General features: G+C 40.0%; 1 protein-coding gene and 2 long non-coding RNA genes across 6 annotated transcripts in view; 1 reads left to right on the top strand and 2 right to left on the bottom strand.

Annotated features, from left to right (window-relative positions):
• The window catches only part of soga1 (suppressor of glucose, autophagy associated 1), a 104,527-nt gene that overhangs the window by 24,369 nt on the left and 56,552 nt on the right, over positions 1-23,606 (top strand). The window lies entirely within an intron of this gene.
• Positions 14,185-16,098, bottom strand: LOC118110571. The gene is made up of 3 exons (XR_007032773.1): positions 16,057-16,098; positions 15,568-15,711; positions 14,185-14,303 (listed from the first exon to the last, which is right to left on the bottom strand). It is a non-coding gene; the product is annotated as an uncharacterized LOC118110571 (long non-coding RNA).
• LOC118110570 lies at positions 18,050-21,440 on the bottom strand. 4 transcript variants are annotated; one of them, XR_004696976.2, is made up of 7 exons: positions 20,438-20,908; positions 19,870-20,067; positions 19,601-19,777; positions 19,454-19,504; positions 18,803-18,889; positions 18,586-18,674; positions 18,050-18,085 (listed from the first exon to the last, which is right to left on the bottom strand). It is a non-coding gene; the product is annotated as an uncharacterized LOC118110570 (long non-coding RNA). The 4 variants fall into 4 exon arrangements; XR_007032770.1 differs by lacking the exon at positions 18,050-18,085 and adding an exon at positions 21,278-21,440 and having other exon boundaries at positions 18,415-18,674; positions 20,438-20,641; XR_007032771.1 differs by lacking the exon at positions 18,050-18,085 and having other exon boundaries at positions 18,415-18,674; positions 19,874-20,067.

Raw genomic sequence — 23,606 nt, 5'->3', positions numbered from 1 at the left:
GTAAAGTAACTCCCTACTAATGTTAAAGTGCAACAATTGTATCATATTTTTTGCATCTGTGTTGTTTTAAAAGTGTTATACCCTCTATCATGGACACTAAAAGCTACCATGACCGTGGAGAAGCAGTCAGAGGCAAATTCAAAATGCAATGTTGTGGAAGTTTTCTGCATCATCATTGGAATCTGCTCGCTCTTTGCAGCGGATGCAACCTAATTTTTAGCTTGGTGTTTCAATGTTTCAACAAAAGAGATGTGTACAAGGTTGTTTTGACTTTGAATCAAAGGAACCAGATATTTTTAGGGTTGTCCTCATTTCTCATTTTTTATACTTATGATTCAGCATCAATCCAAGCTCCAACCTCCAGTTACCTATTGTCCGTACACACCCAAATAAGTTCTACAAATTTTAACTTTGCAACTCCACCAACAAACCATATATATTGAAGTAAAAAGTGCTGTGTGTGTACAAATGTGACCTCTCTGAGGTGATGTATTTACACTGTTGAGCGACCGGATGACTTCCACGCTGAGTGTTACTCCGTGTGTTTGCTGACAGTCTGAGTAACATGGTTTCATAAGCTCTGTTTGGGTCTGTTGTGTTGAGTTACGCTAAACCTGCAGAGAGGGGAATTCTTCACATAGCTGATATGATTCAGGGAGTGTGTGTGTGTGTGTGTCTGCCCCTCCACACAGGAATGTCTCACTCATCTGAGTTCCTACCTTTTGATAATAATACAGTATAAACAGGAGAATTCAAGCACGAGTGAGAAACTGAATAGACAGAGATCAAACTACTCAAAGACACATGGTCAGTTCAGCTAAACGTGAGCGTGAAGCAGCTCAACAGACCGGACACAAAGGCCTTTAACCACACAGACAATGAAGCCTTTGGTGATTCACATGTATAAAGGAGGTTTGTGAATTATTGATTGTGTGGTGGTGGCTGCAGCCTCCAGTCTGTACTGATATCGATGTTCTTTAAAAAGCAGAGCTATGCGGTGCACTGGCTAAAACCTTTACTGTGCTGCTGCAGGCTCTTAGTATTTTACTGGGAGTTGGAGACGGACCACTCTCCAAAACATTTTTATATTCAGAAAGATTATAAAAGATATTCATTGAGAAACAAAAACATATCCTCCTCGACACCGCTTTAACATCACATGATTTATAATTGTGTGTTGAGACACATTTGACCTTTATCCTCAAGTTTTTTAATATTTGAAAATAAAAAAAGTTTAGACTGTATTTGTTCACACAAGAAATAGAGCAGAGCACAAAAAAACATTCTTGTTTTTATGACTTACATTTTTGTTGATCTTGAAGATTGTGATGGAGAGATTTTTTATTTTTTTATTGACATTGATGTTTGGGTGTGATTTGATGTTGGTCATTGTGATATGAGTCTTTTATAATATGGATGTGTGTTAATGTTTCTCTGTTATTGAAGTACTGTATAGAGAATTTGCAGGGACCACAGGAAGCGTAGCCACTTTCGCAATAGAGTAGCTGATGGGGATCTAAACAAATCCTATTATTTGGATATTGCACTTTTCAATAATGCGATTTCGATAGTATCAAGTAATCGTTCAGCCCTACTATTGTTGTTTGTTTTGCATGTGTGCAGTGTTATCTTTGAAGCCATACGGTGGTGTTTTGTTTCTATTTTTATCACACTCTCAGACCGACACACACACACACACCTCTATTGTTTACCAAGTTGCCAGTGAAGAAACAATCAGCGCACTTACGTCGAATAGGGAGAAGGGAGACGTTCCCTCTCCCCTTAATGTTTTCTGTCCTTTTCTCCCATCCCTCCCTGACAGACTAACACCACCTCCCCCTCCTCCACCCTCCCTCGTTCCCTCCGTCTGATTCCACCCATTTATTATCACCTTTCATTCTTTTCTGCCCTCCCTCTCTTCCCTCCTGCTGCTCCCATAGAGACGCAGAGGAATGCTGATATGGGGATTTTTTTCCTTTATCCCGTCTCTCCCTCCTCTCTTGCGATATCTCTCCCCCTGTCCGTCGCCTCCTCCTCCTCCTCCCTTCTCCTGTCCTCCCCCTCTCGTATCCCTCTCGCCCTCATCCATGCCAAAGCCTGTACTCCCTCTCTCCCTCATACCTCTCCATTTTTGTCTCTCTCCCCTCCTCCTCCTCCTCATCTCTCTACGCCTCTGCTTCCATCCTCCCATCCCTCTCCACAGCCATTGCTACGTTACAGCTGTTTGACCTTTGAAGGAGACAAGGTCAGGTTTGATGAAGGCAGGAGCGGATTAGAGTTACTGAAGGATATAGGTTAGGAGGTATAGATGGAGGGAAAGACAGGAACAGGGTCTCTGGAGGTTTATGAGGGGAGGATGGATAGGGGTGTATCTTTTCCAGGTGTTTTATCATCTGAAGGTGAGAAGGAAATGATTGATTTCCGTGATAATGTGAGAGAGAATGTTAGAGGGCAAATAACAGAACAGGAGGTTGATGTATAAAATCTTCATAATATTTTGCAGACGGGCATTTTTCTTTTTCTATTTTTCTATTCTTCATTCAGACAAATTGCCTGATTGTCAGATCCCTTGTTTTTTGTTTTGCTCGATTATCCACTTTAGGCCTTCTCCATGAAGAACAACACAGTGACATCCACTTCATCGGCTGTGGAATAAAACACTCCCTACACTTTTCCTCAAATCATTGTGATTGTCACGTTAGCGGAAACAAATATCACACCTTCACGTTTCGCTGCCAAACTGTGTCAAGCAGAAGATCCATTGTTTGCTGCTGATGTGTTAACAGCTCGAGCTGCCGGTGCTTTGTTCATTGATCAGCAGCAGAAGTTGACTGGAGAAGCTTTTGCTCCAGCTGTGGCCTCACTGCCTCAAGGTGACTAAACACAAAGGAGCAATGGAGAGATGGTTAAAAAGAGGCAAAGGTAGACAGATGGAGGGGGGTGAAATGCAGAAATACTGGACGGTTGGTTGAACTAGAATAATTCCACTGAGGAAGAGGAAGGTGAAGACACAGGAGGAAAACAAAGAGATTAAACAAAGGGGAACAAAGAAGGGACAGACTGGAAAGAGAAAGAGGTGAGCTATGCAGTGTAGGACCAAGAGAGATAGAGTGAGAGAAAAGAGAGATGGGGACTGTACCATGTGGGGTCTTGGTAGGAGGGTTATAGCAGATGAGAAAAAAAGGGTTTAATTGGAAAAAAAAATCCTGAGTGACTGCAGGCTGAAGAGAAAAATGCAGCATGTTATTTACTGATGCTTTTTCTCACTCTGTCGTTTTCCTTTCTCTGGCTCTGCTCTTCCCTCTCACAGGGAGATTCTCTCTCTCTCTCTCCCTATCTCTCTCCCCCCTCCCTCTTACTCTCTCTCCCCTCTCTCTCTCTCCTCTCAGCATGTGTTTAAATCTCTAGTTTCTCTTGAAGGTCATTCAAGAAGTTTCTCTCTCTCTCTCTCTCTCTCTCTCTCTCTCTCTCTCTCTCTGTGTGATAAGGTCACTCTGTCGACTTGGGCACATACACGCATATAAAATTGACACTTTAACGGTCTTTCTCCCTCTTTTACGCAATCTTGCCATTAAGCTGCTGTGAACATCACACTTGACTCTCTGTTCTCTTCTTTCTGTGCAGCACTGTATGTGCACATGGCGATGGTATGGTCAACGTCACGGAGATTTTTGCGATCAAACTTATTCATGACGGTTACCGCGTTGTACAAGTCAAGCACTTAATTCAGGCTGGGAATAATTATCACATCAGATCCAAAATCAGTCACTTACAGTTTTGTGTTTCAGTTGGTCACAACTCTAACCCTCTCACCTTAGTCCTCATTGTGAATTATTAAATCATAAAATCTTAATTTTTGAAAAAATCTAATTCTTAATCTAAATAAACCATTCAAAACACAGTGGGTGGCTAAGAATTACAGGTACACGTGCCCCTCTGCAGGCACCATTGTTTTAAACATTGTCCCCCTGTCCATCAAAGCTCTTGACACCATCGAGCTGAAATATGTGTATATTGTCACTGATCACTGTTTTATATTGTACTATGCGTACATTTATCTATGTAAATGAATGTGTGAGGGATGACTGTTTTTTATACTGCAGACACTGTGATGTCCAAGGCAAATCTCCCACAGGGACAAAACAAATCTTATCTTATACTACATCATTATAAGTGTAATCAGTAATTATTACTACATTATTATATGAGTATTCAGTAATTAGTACTACATTGTTACATGAGTGCTTAGTACAAATAGGCTGGACCATGCCAGTCTTAGAACCCCGCCTTTATTTTGATCTCAACTTGACAAGAAGAAAATAATACCAGCTCTGAGTGATGTTTCTCTGTGAATGTCGGGTTAGTCTGCACTCAGTTCTTCTTATACATGCAGTATTATGTATTGTGCTATATTTACTTTCCTACCATTTTATGTTCCAAGTTACGCTTCCATCCAGGTTTTAACCAAATGTTTGTGATTTTTATTATATATATTATATATATATATACATACATGTGTGTGTGTGTGTGTATGTTCCAAATTTGAATTTATAGCTCACTATTGAGTAAACACCTGTTAAGAGAATAGTAAATGAGAAAATGAGTGATTTAGCTCAGGTAGCCTTTGTGTGTGTGTCTGTCTGTCTATATGGACCCCCCCATTCTTATTAAAGCAGTCACTGCTGAAGGAAACTGTTCCCTGTTATTTCTGACTTTCAGGAAGTACTGCCCATTGTTTGGACTGAGTTGAGGGATGTGAGGAAAGGGTAGCTGGAGACTGTGTGTGTGTGTGTGTGTTTGTGTGCGCGCGCTAAAAGCAAAGACAGGGCGTTAGCCTGCAGTTTGTTCTTGTTCATCCTATATTGACCTTTTATGTTTACTTCTTGTTGCATGTGTGCAAACTTTGCCCACATGCACAATGTTGAGCATATTATGTCATGCAAGTATGACGTCCTTCAGCATATCAGAGCAGAGGAAAGAGAGAGAGAGAGCGAGAGACATTCAGGGTTAATGGAAGGTCAGGTGAGCTGTAAAGTTATTGTGACAATTAAAGAGTAGAAACACCAGTTCCTATTTAAGGCCTTGATTAATCCTTTAAGCCTTTGGCTCTTTTAGTTAGGTTTTCCATCCCTTTATTTATTATGGTACAATCACCTAATGTCTTGTCATGCTACATATTGTTAATGTCAGGATAGGATAGGTTATTCAACTCTCATCATTCAGATTTAAAGCTTAAAATGTCCTGAATCTAGTTTAAAAAGCGTTGGAGGTTTGTACATTATTACATCATATAATTAATTCCAAATCCTCTAATTTGAGAAGTTAGAACCAGCGTGTTTTGCTTCAAAAATTACTGAAGCATTTAAAGCCTGGGTTGGAATAGCTAGCCTTTCTTTCTTGAACTCCCTATTAATGACTTGACACATTTCAAGAGCAAGGGTGTTAAAGAAAAAGAGATACTGAAGGAGTTTAAGCTGCCCTTTTACTGTTTGGAAACAATGACCTGAAACATGGACAGGTGTTGTGGGAATGTTACACTAGAGAGGCAGAAAGAGAATATTGCCCCAAATACTGCCGAGGGCCCCTGCACTGTAAAAGACTTTGAGCGGATGATGAGAGGAGTTATAACTTATTTCATCTGATCTCAGTGATTTAATTCAGCCGAACAGCAGCAAAGCAATCATTCACTGGCCAGTCCCCTTTTTTTCCTCCCATATCTGCTGTTCTGCAGCACGCAGGTCATGGCACTCGTGTTATTTCCCCCGCGATCCATCCGAGGATCGACAGGACGCAGGGAGAGCTGTAAGTTTTCTGCAGGGACATGAGTGTAGTTAAATGGGTCAGAGCATCAAAGCAGCCCGGGTTTAAACCCAGCTTTATCTGGGTCACAGTGATTGATTAGAGAGAAGATGGTCTTAGAAGAACGGAGAGAGAAGTCAGCCACGGAACACTCCACCACCACCACCACCACCACCACCACCACCACTCCACACCAGACACAGGACGTTGTGTGTATCAGACACGACACAGAGATGAAGAAAAGTTATTTATGTTTTGTGGTTTGAAAGAACGAAGGAGCGGGAACCAGTGAATATTGGTGAAAAAGAAAGAGAGAGGGAGTGATGATGACAGCAGGAGAGAACAGTGATCACTGGGAGGGAGGGCGATAAAATCTAGACTGAGGAAAAGCTTGGCTAAACTGGAGATGGAATGAGAGAGAGAGAAGGAGGAAGAAAACAAAAAGTACAGAGGAGAAAACAAGGAGTGAAGAATAATAGGGAACAGATTTAGAATGAGGTGTCTGTACATGTATAGACAGAAAAAAGGAGAGTAAGGGAAATATAGTTTAAGGAAAAAGAAATTGTGAAAAGATAATGAAGGGAAGGCTATTCAAAAAGGAAATTGGCAAAGAGGAAACGGTGACATTAATGTATGAGAGATAGTGGGAGTGCAAAAACAAATGAAAGATGTAAAAAATGCCAGGAGACAAATGAAATAAAGAAAGAAAAAGAGAGGGAGGACAAAGGGAATTTTGCCTTCAGGGTTTGTGAGTTTGTGAGTTGAAGGGAGCTTCACTGGTACCAGTGGGACAGACAGAGGATACACGCACACGCACACGCACACGCACACAGTGCAAGGCCAATCCCAGTACACTGCCTGAGGAATGAAGTCATTTTATATTGTGACAGTAACAAGCAAACTTGGAATTTTAAATTCATTTTTTCACAAATAGAAAATATCTATAATGATAAGAAAGTATAGATGATTTAATACTGAACTGTGGTAGCTTGTAAAATCTTGTTCCATCCTCGAGCATGATTTCTAATGGCTCAATTAACTCACAGTTTGTGGTCAAGGACATGGGAACATCCCCATCAAACTGAACCAGTATTAACTGCAGGTAGAAGTCACCCATCCACCACTCTGACCTCTGAGCCCTGTGTTTATAACAGTGTCACTGTTTACTGCAGCACTCTCTGCTGTAGAGACAAACCTCTCACGTCAACTCCCTGCCATCAAATCGGGGAGTCTCTCTACTCTCTCGTATTAGCTCAGTGGAAGTATGGAGTTTACAGAACGCCTCTTCAGCATGATGATGCTTTTACACACAGATGATTAGCGTCGTGTGTTTTTCTCTGCCTCACAGCAACAGTGAAACATCTTCTACGGGAGTCGGAGGGGGTGAGGAGGCAATTTCATGCCTCAGCAGAGGCAACATGAGTCTGTCCGAGATGCCCCGCGTTCTGAAGGGCGGAGTGCTGGTGTCACTGATGGAGACACTGGGAGGTGACAGGGGAGTAATAACACTGTAAAGACATGAGAGGGAAGGGCGGGACCTGGGGATTAGGGGGCAGGAAGAAAGGAAGAGGGAGGGAGGATGGGTAAATAGAAGAGTTGAGAGAGGGATGAATGTGAAGTGATACAAAACCCTGCTGCAGGGAGGAGATCCTGCTGGAGAACAGCAGACCGCTCACTGCGTCTGACATTGAAAGTGGATTCATTTAGACATAGAACAGAACCCAGGATGATTTGTTCGCACAGAGAAATGAAGCAAATCTTCATTTTTGAGGAGGTGCAACCAAAGAATATTTGTCATCTTTTATAGATGTTAAAAAAAATGGGGAGATCATGGTAGAGGTGAATAGAAAGACGTGTTTTTAGTTTGGGTTTGTCTGCTCAGTGATAAGCAGGGGAAAAAAACAGAACTTTTAAGCTTATTTAAAATGCCTGATAAATGCTGACCTTGGACTGCAGAAGACTTTACTTTAGTGCTAATGCATCAACACAAAATCAGTCTTAAAAGTTCATTCTTGATAGATGTAACCCTATCTTTTGCTGAAACGTCATGCCATTAAGAGAACTGCATGTCTGCATGCTTTTATATTTAATTAAACTTGTTTTGAAAAAAGGTTTGGTAAAATTGAGTATTCACACCGGAACTAAAGTTGTACTTTCGGTCAACTGTGATTCATTGCTAGAAAATGTCAAAAATAATTGTTTCTGCAGCAGGTGGATTGAAAGCGTCCCTGTTTTGAATGAGCAGTGTTTTCGGTGGTAGCCTCCAACATATAACTGTATGTCCACGCAGGACGGTGGGGGGGGGGAGCAGTGCAGAAACATGACCCAGCAGGTGGGGGAGGGACGTCTTAGAGCAGATGGATGTTCTCGCCCTCACACACAGATTTAAAAGGTTTACAACTGTTAAAAGCCGGAGAGCAGATTATCTCACCTGTTGGGAACAAACTGAAGAGGTTCCTCTGTGGTCTCTGTGGGACCATTATGTGTGAGACACACACACACACACACACACACACACCACACACACGCACACGCACACACACACACACACACACATTAGAACACACGAAGAAGAGTAAAGCGCATTATGCAACGGAAAGGGATCAAAGTTAGATCTATATATCGTGTGTGTTGCTTCAGTCTGTGATGCAGAGCAGCTCCCAGCTCATGAATTATAAATGAATCAAATGTCAGTGATGTCAGTGGGAATCTGCATTAAACTGCTACTGTACACAGGCTCCTCTGTCTGAGAGCAGCTACTACACTGTTACAGTAGGAGTGAGGTCTGTGCTGCCTCTGTCTGTATCTGGTGTAGAGCTGTGGTTCGATAGGCATTTCATTAAATGTTCCACATTAATTCAATTTAAACTCAAACAAGACAGTAGTTGCACAAAGAACCAGCGTTTTTCACACAGTGCTTTTTTTCACAGGACACATTTTGACATGTCACAGTTTCAGGAGTCACACTGTCGTGGCTGTTTTGTGATAATAGCACAGAATGAAAGGCAAAGGGATCTCCAAAATAACAACCACTGACTGACTGACTGACTGACTGACAGTCTCTCAACAGTCTCCTTTCAGAGGCCAATTCTTAGCTTCAAACTGGTGTCTGTGATCAAGCAGCACAATTGAAATCTTTTCTCCTTGGTTGCATGACAAATGTTGAAGAGGAACTAAACCCCAATGACTTTGTTCAGCTGAAAACTAATGTGCACTGCAGTTTATTGATTTTTGGTACAAATCTTGACATTTCAGGGCAAAGGGCATTTGACACTTAGCATGGTATATAGTCATAGTGAGTGCCTTCTACTGGCTATAACCTGACGATTGCAATTGAATTTTGCTATTGGCTGATCTGAAGGCAGCTTACATCCCCAACCACCCCCTCCTCGTATACAAACCGACATCACCTACTGTACAGATGTGGGAGAGGAGTAACACTGCCACTTCAAATCTGAAAATCAATCAAATGAACCAATCAAATCCTCCACCACACTAATGCCCACTTTAGGGGATTCTGGAGGGGAACAGCCCTTCATTTCTAAAGAGCCCTCTTTGGTAAAGTTGCACTTTAAAAACAGTAAACCTCACTTGCATTCTGTCTGCTCTCATTCAGGTTAATCACGTTGTGTCGAAAACGCAGGGAAATGATCTTTCTCTTTAGACATTTCTGTGCAGGGATGGATTTGAGCTCATGCGTTGATCCCATTCATTGTCAGTGACATTTATGAATTAGTAATGTATGAATCCTCTCAGATCAGTGTTAGTCAGGCCTGTCTGCGGTTGCTCTGCTGATGGTCACTCAGTGTCGAGCAGAAGAAGTGAGGAGGCTGGAGGGGGACAGAGCCGAATCAATAAAGGCTTTTAACTTTTTCAAACAGACAAGAGTTCTGTTTTGAATTTAATGGCTTCACATTTTGCTTATTCAAAACTCGAAAATGACCAGTCTGCCCCTCATTAAAGTTGGTTCTGTTTGAAGTTGCGGTGCTTACGTGCAAAAACTTAGTTTCATCACATCAAGTGTAGTTATGAGCAATAAAATCCCCATATTACATGTCCTAAACAGGTCAACAGTATCAGACTCACATATGAGTTGGAATTCTCAATATTCTGATTGACAGGTGCAGCAGGTCTTGTTTTTTTTTTACTGGGGTCTGGTTTTTATTTCCATGCTGCTGAACTCATCTCTGAAATTAAACGAGACAAAACGTAGATATTGCATTGATTTACGATGCAGACATTTTAATACTATATGGATGATGGATGGAGTAAACTGGATGTGGCAGTTTGTTTGTATTCCCTCGCGCTGTGCTGACTACATTACAGATGTGAGGTAATAAACAGTGGACATGAGCAATGTGCAGAATCCTAATGTTTGAACCCTCTCCGTTCTAATTTCACTGCTGTGGTTTGAAAACCTTAAATAAGCCTTTCGGGAGGATTTTCATGCATTAACAAATGAGGGGAAAAAATGTGACTCCTGGTTGCGTGTAACACCTTCAGAAAGCTATGAACTTAAGAAAAAAACAAAAGTGTTTATATGGAACCCTCAGTTTGTTCAAAGCTTTGTGAAAATGCTGGATTGGACATTTTACTGTTGAAAAATCAACTTGATCTTGAAAAAAGAAGTTTGGAGACACTGCTGGTCCTGTTTTAGTTTGAAAACTTCAGGGCTGCATTTTAGTCTGGACAGGCAGCACTGGAGATGCTTGGAAACAATGACGCAGACACTCACAACCACTTGCTGAAAACGCTGTTTTCAAATAAAAAATATATAGTTCTATGAATGTTGCCTGCGATGCAAACTCAATTGTCTGGAATCCAGGGAGCAATTGGCTTTACAGTCCCACCCACACTGTTTGATTGACAGCTGGTAAATGCAGTGTGCATACAGTAAGTAATTAATGATAAGTAATGAACATTTGTTTAATTAAACTTTTATAAGATTAGTCTTTTGCAGTCCAACTTGGAGCAGACTGGACCCTGTGAGTGTTAATCGTCAGTGGATGAGAGGTGAGCATGCTAACGACGGAATGATGGATGTGGAGGTTTGCTGCCGACGGAGGATGAATGCGAGCTCTGCTGTGTATTGACGTTGCTCTGCAGTGGCAACACTCGGCTGCAGGGAACCACAGTGAGGAGATTAACGTGGGCTGCAGCGGCAGGTCATTTGTAAAACACACATGTAGGTGTGAGAGTGTGTGTGTGTGTTTCTCTTTTCTGTTCCAAATATCCCTCGCATCCTCTCTGCCATTTTCCCCACCTCTCTTCTCTCCCCATCTCTCTTTTCCTCTTTTCCCTCCCTCTTTTTCCACTCCTCCTCCTGCCTCTTCCTCCTTTCCGTCGCCCCCTCCCCGACCCAGAGTGAGGCCGTCTGACATCATCACCGCGCTGCCGGCTCTTGTTGTGATGTGGAAGTGGAGACGTGGAAAATGAGTAGCTGGCACCTCCCGCTGATGCTATAGTCTGGCTGCACCGCGGTCGCCATGGCTACATTGCCGGTGTCGTTGTGTTGCTGTGGTTACGCTGCTACTGTGATGTTCCACAGCAGCTGTACGCCTGGCAGGGACATAGAGTCAAGCTCTGTGCTGTTTAATGTAGAAATGCTGTTATTTTACCAGATCTCTTTCTTCCCACTTACAAACAAGAAATATATATTTTTTATGGTTGATGCTAATTATTGATTGTTGCTTATATATTTAAATGCTTTTAACGTTTAGCATTGTATTCATTAACACGTAGTTGCTGGAGTTTGTCCTTAAATATTAAAATGAGCCGGTTTTAGTTTCTTGATCGTGTGACCACAGGGTAAAATCAAGGTTCACTTACTTACTTTTTCTGCAGCTTTTGACCACATCAAATGCTTAAAAATGGGCCAAAGTCCCAATAGAATCCAAAGCGCAGGGGAATGTTTGAGAATAGATTATCCTACCAGTTTCTTAGCTGTTTAATTTGTCGCCACTTTCTAGTATAAATGACGACTGAAGCTATTTCTGTCCAGAACTAAATCAACAAATTCATTTAAATACAGTGCTGTAGATGTGCACTATATATGTACTGCATTAAATCACGTGATGACTCCCTGGCTCCACAGTTCCACAGTCCTCTCTGAGCTCTTTCATGTTCTCAGCAGTGGGGAACTCCAGCTGGTGCCTCAGGCCTGATGTAAAGGGAAGAGTTACTGTACATGACGACAGTGATGATCTCCGAACGTGCTTGTTCATAGCATTTCATTGTGGCTGTTTCATAGTTGTAAGCCTGTGTTGCATAATTCACAGTCCCATACTTCCATTGTGCAGCACTCACTAGGATGGATCAGTGCTCTGTGGTGTTTTGACAGAGCGGTCGACAACGTCCCTCCCAACCCAGTCTCATCAGAAAACGTACACCACCTACGTTGGTCCACTTGGAAAACGTAGTATTCTCACAATTTGGCCTCTCAGATTGTGAGATACCTACGTTTTTGTCTGCCCATTGTTTTGCATTGGCCTGTGCCCACGTCACGTGACTCTCAAGATCCCGTCTGAAACGAAAACATGGCGGACATTCCTTGTATTTTCAGATAAAATGTCATTTTATAATATAGTTTGGGCATTAAAATACATTCTGACACCATTTCTAGCGAGAAATATGCTCTTTGCTTCCACAATCTTCAGCCAGTTCATGCTTACGATCTATATTTTATTAGTTATCACGAATATTTTTCAGATCTCGCCAGAAAATCGTAGTAATGTCACGTTTTTATCGTTGCTATGGTGGTTGCTGTGAACGCTGCCATGCCGTAAACCACGTCGAAGCGTGCTGTTTGAATCATCGTCCGTGTGCTGCGTCGTTCAGTGAGCGTGAACGCTATTCACGTTATTTGATATTAATATTTGATGATAGATTACACCTCTAATTCAAGGATCTAAGAAGTCCCCGCAACTACATTCATACCGAGGCGGGCCCGAGTGCGCATGCGTGAGCGGACCCGTCATCTTGGACGGCTTAGTATAGCAGTGAATCTTTTACAGTATATATGCCTATTGTGTATTTGATAAATTTGATATGGACTGATGATGAACATTAAGATTATTTTTCGTATATCATTAATACATTTTTTATCTTTACCTTTTTCTTATAACTTTGTATTTGTATTTCTGCTATGTAAAGAGTTGTTTGTACATACTGTTAATCTTCATGTGCTCTGTAATAGCGATGAATAATAACAAATCTGCTGTCTACTTGAATTTTAATTTTTTTATTTTGTATTACTGTATAGAGATGATAGACATACTGTATAAGGCAATATATCAATTATATAATTTATATATAAAATTCAGCAAACAATTCCAGCAGCAAATGGTTTTAGCAGTTCACACAAGGCGTTGGGGTTTGAAGGGTTTTTAATGTACCATACATACAAAACAAATTTGACAACATTCCTAAAATATAAATTAACAGTAAGCTAAAGAAACAGCAAGATAGTCTTTTCAATTAAACAAATACAAATAATAGTAATATTACATTATTAATATATACTGTATATACAGTATATATTGTATATACAGTATATATACTGTATATATATTGACATGCTCTGTTGTAATACATCTATATATCTATCTATATATGTGTATATATATATACATATATATACATAGATATATATATATATGTGTATATATATATATATATATATATAAGTAATATTAACAAAAACTTCTTGAAAAATAAACACTTAACATTGAACCTTTATGTCACATTTGTGTGTGTGTATGCTTTTGTGTATATTCATGTTGTGTGTATGTATGTCAACTCCGGTGTTCTCCTTTGGCACACACTGCAAGCGCCACGTCTTCCCACTGTAATTAACCAAGAATTTTTTGACATTAGCATTGAATGGAATTCAAAACTTGACAAGGAAGAAGGGCAACGAGACACAGCGAGCTATAAATGCCATATGCATTTAACATGCACACAGTAAGCTGATTAGTGTAAATGACCTGATTATTGTAAGAGTCAATTGTCAAGACAATAGTTTATACTTGTCTTTTTAAAAATATTTTTCAAATAAATAAATAGCACCACATTAGCAGCAACAATTTACATAAAAGTAAAGAAATGCATAATGTTATATAAGAAAACTAACGATATATAATACTAATTTCTTAATTGTAATATTGCAGTAAACATTAAGTAATTTTAGGGACAATCAAATCCAATTAAGAGACATTGTACATACCACATGGAACAGGGCTCCGCCCCACCAGTTCCATTACGTTCCCCTGAAACACATTAAAACATGTTTACCATTAAAAGCAAACCTATGGTCAGATGACTTTACAGTTTGAAGTTGTGGTGATTGTAAATCCAGTTAGTATCTCTGTAGTACAACATTTTTTGTATATTACAACTACATTTTTTGACCTCAAATTACAACAAATAAAACCTTCAACCTTTTGCTTTTCAGTACCTTCTTCACCGGGTAATACTTCTCTCCTCCAGTGATTGAATGGTTGCTTCTGAAAGAGCAAAACAAGAGTACACTTACTCTCAATCTGACCTCATATATTTTAATATTAGCATTGTTGCACAATTTGATAATCAATTGTCAGTGAACATCCTAATACTCCTACCAGAGCTATGCATTTAGCACATGCATCATGGAGATCATGGGAACCTACTGAAATGCTAAAAACTGGGTGTGTCAATCTAGGGCTGCAACAACTAATCGATTAACAGTCGACTTCCACTCCAACAAAAACAATAGTGTTTGGGGTTCCACAGGGTTCCTTCCTGTGCACTTTTAACTTGACATGATTCCCCTGGCTTTATCATCAGCAAAAATAACATGATTACGTTGACCAGCAACATTTCATCTCATTATCCGCTGATGACTTCAAACCCATTAACTATTCAGCTGGTTGGAAAGAAATAACCACTAGATGGCAGCAAACCTTATTTGGCTTTAGAACAGGGAAAAAAACAGATCATGCTTATGGGTTTTAAATCATAGACACTAGGGCTGTACAAGATATCTAAAAATTACGGTCATCGCAATATCAACATGGGCGATGTACATATCACAAAAACTGCTTGGACTGCGATAAATGGTGTTCAATGTGCCATGTATTCACGCTCTGCATGTCAATATATTTGGCCAATTAGATGGAGCCCTGCTGCCCTAGATAATAAATTAAAGATATTCAGTTCATTGTGCGCGGCTCTGTCAAATTTCGTACTGCCTCCTTAAAAATTGTTAGTAATCACGCTTGTCCCGGCCAAATTGATGTCTATAAATGGATGATTATATAAAGAATTGCACAGCTTCTTTAATATAGTCCCAGAATCTGAGGGAAAGGTAACGGCGCACAAACACAGACTCCGCTGCTCACTTTTCTCACTTTAGTCGCCTACGACATATGTTTGTGAGTCCAAATCCACTAAAAATATGTGAAAAGATAAAAATCTAAAGAGTAAACATGAATGATGAGCTCAGTTTTAGGGATCATATCCATTCACACACTCAGATATATATATATATATGAATATAATACTCCAATGTATTACCACAATATCACAACTCTAGCAAAACAAAACAAATTTCCATTTACATAATGTAGTGTCATGACAATTGTAGAAACAAAGTTCACAAACATCAGTCATCTTTAGGAAGATTTCAAAGGTTAGTTACTCTGACCTACATGTGTGTATTATTTACTTGTGTAACACCTTAGTAAAAATACGTTATTGTGTTCGTTTTCTAAAAATGTCACCACAACATACCCTGATTCAACATGGCACTGGGAGGCTGCATGGCAGGACTGGTGGAGGGTTGTTTGAGAGGACAAGCGGCCAGTTGGCTGATGGGTGGCTGGTTGGCAGGGATGATGGAGGGTTGGTGAGTGGAGGGATGCTGGTTACTCCAACCTCAATGGAACAAAAACACATTAATATCAGAGTAATGTTTTGTGGTGCATACTAGCATATTCATTATTTTCAATACATATAAATAAAATACATCCATACAACTTAATTTGATCTATGCTTTAAATGTGGTGTTTATGACTTTTGCAGTAGACTGAGCTATATGTTGAGATTTCACATTCAAGTTAGTATACACATACACACTACACTATACTATACATTCCTAGCATTTCACACCAAACTGAAACGTTAGGAACCAATATAAACTCTGCTCCATGGTAATTATTAACAAATGCCTAATACTTTTCAATACTGAAATATTAAAATTCATAATTGCTCGTCCCATACCTGTCCAGGAGCATCAGCTGTTGTGGAGCGTGTCAGGATTCCGCGATGATGACAATGCCCGCCCCTACTCTGGTTCTGATTGGCTAACCCCTGACCCTAACTCTGACGGTCCTCATTCCTAAACACCAATACATAGCTCTGGCGCCAATCAGGATTACTAGCCAATCAGAGGGAGAGTAGGGCGGGTGATGACTTTGGCATCCCACAGGCCCCCCACCACCACCACCATCCCTAACTTGCAGCCACCCCTCCCACACACACTGTGTACATACTCTCTGGACTACTTATGTATTCTCTCACAACAATATTTATACTTGTGTCCATATATTATGTCCATATACTTACACCAATACTCTTCTGCATGATATATTTTGAATACTTCTCATACTGTATGTAGCTTAGTGTATTCATTTTCTACTTTCACTACCAATGACATTGACTCTGTATAAATCTATGGTATCCATCTGACTTGATACATATATCTGCATTCAATTTGGGCAAGTGTAGACCTAATTTTCCTTGTGAAACACTTTTCATATCACAGTCTTCCCTTTGATTTTTAACATTGCTACTCCCTTCCCTAGACCCCAATGCAGCATGGTCCCTGGTTTTCAGGATTACAGTATAGAGTACCTAGTGGGTGCATGTTTTAAGAGGACCCAAATATGAACTACTAAGACGTCACATTGTTTCTCTTGAGCTCATGGAAATGACCTTCACCTTCCACCTACTGTCACCTGAACCATACCGTACTGGGTGTGATTTGAGGTTTTGACTGTTCATACCTGGACTATATCTTCACTCCAAGTGGTGGGACAGCCTCACACTTGGATGTAAACCAATTTTAGAACATATTTGCTTATACTGAGATCTTTTAAAGTAATGTCCCAGAAATGATTTCTGATAGAAACCCCTGCCTCATTACCGCTTACCAGCTACTGATTGAAGTGAAACATCTATTGCTGTACTGCTGTGTTCATTTCTTTGATGTTAAGAATGTTTCTCATATGACCTTATCAGATTGCATTGTGAAACATCTGGGTCACCTAATTTTAGTGTAAACAAGAGGGTGGACTCTGACTTATGACTGGATGTATTTAGCACTGATACACAAGCTTGATGTTACACATCTTAAACAATATGATATGGGCGCCACTTAGACAACCAGACCTGTGTGCTTTGCTGTGACTATAAATGACTGAAACCTCAGATAAAGAAAGTAATTTTCTGACTTCAGTAGCTGAGGTACTCTCACAGAATGTAATGTGCCCATTCTACTTCAAATCCATTTGATCCTTTTGTGTTTATTTTGCTTAAAGCAGAGCATTCACTGCTTTAACTCAATCAGCATCTTATCTGCCAATAACATGGTGTAGAAGTGCAAGGAAATCCCAATATGTTATGATCAATGTCATTTATTATGCACAGAAATTACATTAAGGCAGTTGCTGGAAATGATATGATCAACAATTCTCATGCAAAAATACAAAAATAGTGTTTGGGAGAGGGGTTTCAGAGGGAGGGGCAGCTATGGAGAAGGTTCTGTCACTCCAGGTTTGCTGCTTGGTGTGATGGAGACAGGAGGTTAGCATCAGGAGCGGAGGCTGCAGGAGGGAGTGTGGAGCTGGAGCACAGTGGTACAGCTTCACTTGAGAAGAACTGAAGGACACAAACAAACCATAGTGTTAAATTCTGAAGATGGTTCCCTCTGATGATTGCTATGCTAAAGCTAACAGCTACCCAACACAAAGCTAAGGCCTTCCTAAGGCTGCCAGGGAGTAGCAACAGTAGCAGTGCAGCAACAGAGTTATTCACACATTTACCTAATCACAGCACTCGCAGTTCTTGAGCAGCGAAGAAGTAACTCTCCATGTTTTCCTCTTCAGAGGAGGAGTCATCCAAAGACATTGTTGCCGTTCCAGAATATGTCGGACCCACTGCAGCCTGCTGAGCTTGAACTTTGTGCAATCTTCTCTTGAGCACGCAGAGTAGACCTCATGTCCCGTCTCCGTAAATGCCTCAGTACTGCCTGAGAATATATGATAAAAACAAAACGTTTTAATAGTGCGTTTGTGTGTATGTATATATACACACATACAAGGCTTTCTTTTCTACAGAAATCTTTTCCTGAGTTGATGTCTCTGCTTATTGCCATCTAGAATGTGAAACCAAACACTAACATTTTAATGCCTCTGCAATAGCCAGTTGCCGGAGGCATAACTGTATGTTTTCGGTTGTCCATCTGACTATTTGCCTTAAAGTCAAAAGGTCAAGGCCACAATGACCTCATCTTACGGTTTCAGTTGTCGAGGTTACAGTGACATTTATATGAAGAAAAGTATGTAGAGATATGTACACAGAAACTGCACTGGTTAGCGGAGTCATACAACCGCAGTGCGGTAATTCTAGTTTTGTTTTTTTTATAAATGGGTTAGCTATTTTTACAATCTACAAATAGTAATCAATACATTTTGTCACAGTATGTTACACAAAGAAATTGGCATTAAAGTTGGCATCTTGTTGTCTCACCAGCCTGACGATACAGCTGAAATCTTTGCTGCTTAATGCTCAAATAGAGTCCTCAATGGCGTTCTGCAAGTCATTTTGATTGGTTGGTCCTTGTGAAGAGGAGAATAAAATGAATTAGTGCCAATATCAGTTTACAATCAAACCTTTTTGTGTAGACCTTGTGTAAACAGAGTCAAAGGACATTGTGCAACAATGACATACATTTTTTCCACAGTACCTGTCGTCCACTGCTGAACATCTGACACCCATTACTGGACTGTGTCTTCCTGTAGAGTGGTGATGTTCTCAAGGTCCTTTGCACAGTCTGTCAAAACAAAATCAGAGTTACAAAATGTTAATGCTGCACAACCCTTTGCAGATACGGCTAGTATTTGCACACCACATCGGAGCAAAACAAAACTGCAGTCTGTGAAGCAAGCAGTTTTTGTAGATATAAGGAAGTGCAAATATTTCTGCACGGAACATATTCAGTCCCTTAAGCAAAAACAATGGCCGACAGCAACCTCAACGCCTTCGTCTACTTACAGACTAGTGAGTCTCGTGCTGCTGCCCACTGACCGATACAACATCGCTCTTTTCTAAAACTAATGAAGGCAAATTCACACATGTAGACAGAAATAAACAGTATAAATTAAAAAGGTGTAAATATTGCTAACATGATGTTTGATGGGGTCATCATTATACATAACAGAGGAAATCTTTGCACATCTATTTCATGAGACAGGCGACAGGTGCGTAGGAGAAGGATAATTTGAAGGTGGGTGGGTTTTGTTTTCTACTTTCCAAACATCATTATTCATAAATAAAATTGGTAGGGTACAAGAAAACGTTGCGTCGTAAAATAAGGGACAATGTAATATAACTTTACGTGTTTTGTCGTCTCATGGATGTAGTCAACCAAGGAAGACACCTCAGAATCCTTGGCCAGAACAACAAAAAATCAATCAAGTCTCAAACATATAAAAATATATACATATTTACAAATGTACTGTTTATGGCACTCTAAATTTTTTACCCTGGTTGGCTCTTAAAGCCGTATAGTTTACGGATCCCATCCACTGCAAAAGCCAACATGGAGGGTGTGCACGCAGGGCACTGAATGCTGCACCTGAGACAGCCTCTCAACTTCAAATTTGGCATAGGTCTATTCCAGTAATGCATTCTGCATGGTATCCCCACATATCTTAATCTGCTAGAAAAAGACAAAAATCCAACACTATATTATAGTAAATATATGGGAAACATATTGCAAGCAGTCGGTAATTAGTTCCATTTTATACTCACCGACCTAAGACTTTTGTGCGATGTTCAGGCATGCTAACAAAAGCTTGCCGTGACATTCCCAGAGCCGCAATCTTGAGATCCTCATATTTAGTGAACCAATCCACTGCATACAAGGTTTTAAAATTGACTGTTGCTGGCCAGTACCCACTTTCAACTAGATCAGCAATGTCCACTGAAAAAGTCTTTGAGTGTATCGCCCTGAAATTCAAAGACAAAAAGCAATTATTTCAATGCACAAGCAATCTTAAATGACATTACTGCATACATTTTTTTCCCAAAAACATTTAGATTCCTTCCAATCAAATTTACTTGCCTTCCTGTGGAAAAGTTGTTTTCCCAGTTGAACAATCACAGCAGGAAGCATGCTTGGTCAAAATCAACCATTCTAGGAAGCAAGGGAAAATAATTTGATGTACTAAATTCCAGTAACATCAACGTTAGTCAGCGGAGGTATTCTTTCAGTGTGATATTAACTTATATTTCACCCAGCGTACTTTGGGGATTTAATAAAAAATTATATTTAGTATATTATATAAAATGGTGTTTGTGGTATGTAACTTAAAAGTACCTCTTTAATGGTAGGAGAATTTCTCTCCCTCATCTTCCTCGATGTATGTGGATGGTGGCAGTGGCTTAAACCCGGCTTCTGTTTCTCTCCAGGTCTCCTTCTCTTTGGGAGAGGCTGCCCTTCCTGTTCCTCATCAAGCAAAACAAACTGTTCGGTCCCAGTTTTTGACGTTGCTGAAACTCCTGTAGCTTCACTTGGATCCTCCTTGATTAAAAAACAGAACATACCAATTGTTACTTAAAATGTATCGCAACGCCCGAACATCTTGTTTTGAAAACATTATTGTCATATTGCATACTATAAATTAAACCAAATTGATCTGATATTGTGGAGTAATGGTAGACAAATACATCCCTTGTTAATCTAAAGCATTCATAAATCAAAGTTCAAATCATAAACCACCCTTAATTTGAAAGACGAAATCAAACTATCACACTCCAAAAATAGGGAAGCTCTCAAAACTTAGAATGACTGTATAGTGAAGGCCCCACAATGGGCCTTTCACCTGCACCCTACACTGTATCATGTAGAACTATTTTATGGGCTGATTCGTGGTTTCTGTTAGTTTCCTATACCATTACATTATCTGTTTATGTTTATATTTATATTGTAGGCCTCAATGATGAGCTAAGCGTCTGGAACTGGTCTCACCAACCATGTATTCACATCCCAGGTAACACAGGCTACAATGGGCCGTAGCCTGAGTACAAACAATAGAATATTAGCAAATGAATAGCATCCATTGTCTGTATCGACAGACTCCACATTCGCTGTGTCAGCACTCGGACTGTAAACCCAGATCGTTACAATATTTAAAACAAAACAAAATAAACTACTTACCTGACAGAAGGATTATAACATCGTCGTCTTCCAAGCGCTCCATGTTTATGACGTAGCTTTGTGTTAAATGGACCGGAAAGTTAAAAAAAACTTTATTTACGACAGTCACACGACAGGTCCGCTCACGCATGCGCACTCGGGCCCGCCTCGGTATGAATGTAGTTGCGGGACTTCTTAGATCCTTCGAATTAGAGGTGTAATCTATCATCAAATATTAATATCAAATAACGTGAATAACGTTCACGCTCACTGAACGACGCAACGCACGGACGATGATTCAAACAGCACGCTACGACGTGGTTTACGGCATGGCAGCGTCCACAGCAACCACCATAGCAACGATAAAAACGTGACATTACTACGATTTTTCTGGCGAGATCTGAAAAATATTCGTGATAACTAATAAAATATAGATCGTAAGCATGAACTGGCTGAAGATTGTGGAAGCAAAGAGCATATTTCTCTAGAAATGGTGTCAGAATGTATTTTAATGCCCAAACTATATTATAAAATGACATTTTTATCTGAAAATACAAGGAATGTCCGCCATGTTTTCGTTTTCGCAGACGGGATCTTGAGAGTCACGTGACGTGGGCACAGGCCAATGCAAAAAAATGGGCAGACAAAAACGTAGGTATCTCACAATCTGAGAGGCCAAATTGTGAGAATACTACGTTTTTCCAAGTGGACCAACGTAGGTGGTGTACGTTTCTGATGAGACTGGGTTGTCCCTCCTCGCTGTCTGTCCTCTTTCTCTCTTTCACTCTGCGCATTTTCTTCTGTCTTCTTTTACACATCTCGCCATTTTTCGAAGAGATCACAATTAGTACATTACTCAGGTCTTTGCCGTGCTACTGTCATAGTTTTGTTCATCTTTTGTTCACATCACGATAACTGAGTGTTGCTTCTCCATGTGCAGTGGGACTCTGGGAACTGTTTATGTGGCTATTCAAGCGTTTGGCAGACTACAGCCGGAAAACTGGTTCAGCTTCAGCCGAAATTTTCACAATCATTGCACACTTGTATTTTTAACAGATTCTTTTGACCAGATATCGGAAAAATAATCCGTGCAGGCATCAGTCACAGACTGCTCATAGTCTTGCAGTGTCTCAGGTATCTGTTTGTCTCCGTCCGTCTTTGTTGTCCAAAGCTTTTCATCTGAGTGGTTGCAAACTTAAAAAATCTTAGATAATCTGTAATGAACAACAGATCAACAAGAAAAGGAGGAAGCTTTCATCTTGCTTCCTTTTATTTATTACAAATTCTCCTGTGCTCTGAAAGTTTTATCCTTAAATCAATCACACGAATAATCTGCCTCGTGGTCATCCCACATAAAAGTCATAACCAGAAATCTAGTTGACCTTAAAATCTGATTTAGTAAAAACATTCATTATTCCTGGCCCACTGCCATATTTAACCAGGCTACTGTGCTACAGACACATCTGCTTCATATCATTTCTGCTGCTCAGTCAGACTCAGGTATTTTTGGACATGTTTTAAACAACAGTAAAAACCAGCAACATGGAAATTATCTTATTTTTAAAAGAAAATATTTATTTCCGAGGCAATATGCTGAACTTTTTTATACTTTTAATATTATGATTACAAGTTATCCCTCCCGTATTAAATGCAGAGAGTCTTTTTTTAATAACAGCGACATTTGATCACAGGTTATTACGTGCTCATGCAAACAGTTTAACCTGAAAGCAGCCTCAACCGCTTGTTTTCTCAATTCAAAACAGCTTTTATATTCTCTATATCTAGTCTGTGTCTCTTTTCCTATCCGTTGAATGATGTAACTGGGATAAATAGACAGGAACAAAAGCACATTACCTCTCTGCCCTGCTCTCTCTCTCTCTGATCACTCTGATGTGCAGGTTATGTAAAAGATGCTGAGCGGTTGTGACAGTCTTTTCTCTTTGGATCATGTGGAAGAGATCACATCCAAGTGGATGCAAACATTTTTATTAGCCATGGTTGGTCTGAGAAATGATTTTAAATCAGATTGTGTTTGTGTGTAGAGCCTCCTTCAATACTGAGTCATTTAATCAACCTTTATCATCATCTAAAACCTTATCGTAGAGTTTGAAGTATTTCAATCTTACTTTAATTGTGCTTGAGTACTGCTGCTGAAAAGTGCTGCAGTAAACAGAACTTCAACATTGACATTTCTCTCCAGACACATTATGGAATGTTATGTACGGCTTTTAGTTCCCATAAATGATCTCAGAGCAACCCAGATAATCCATTAAGGTGCATATGAAGATTTAAATTGATTCTTGTGAGTTTCTTTTTTTTGCTGCGTTACATTACACACTTTCCACTGTCA

Source organism: Hippoglossus stenolepis, chromosome 6 (assembly GCF_022539355.2).
Source record: "Hippoglossus stenolepis isolate QCI-W04-F060 chromosome 6, HSTE1.2, whole genome shotgun sequence".
In the NCBI taxonomy this organism is placed as follows: domain Eukaryota; kingdom Metazoa; phylum Chordata; class Actinopteri; order Pleuronectiformes; family Pleuronectidae; genus Hippoglossus; species Hippoglossus stenolepis.
This window is presented reverse-complemented; position numbering and strand designations above follow the sequence as displayed.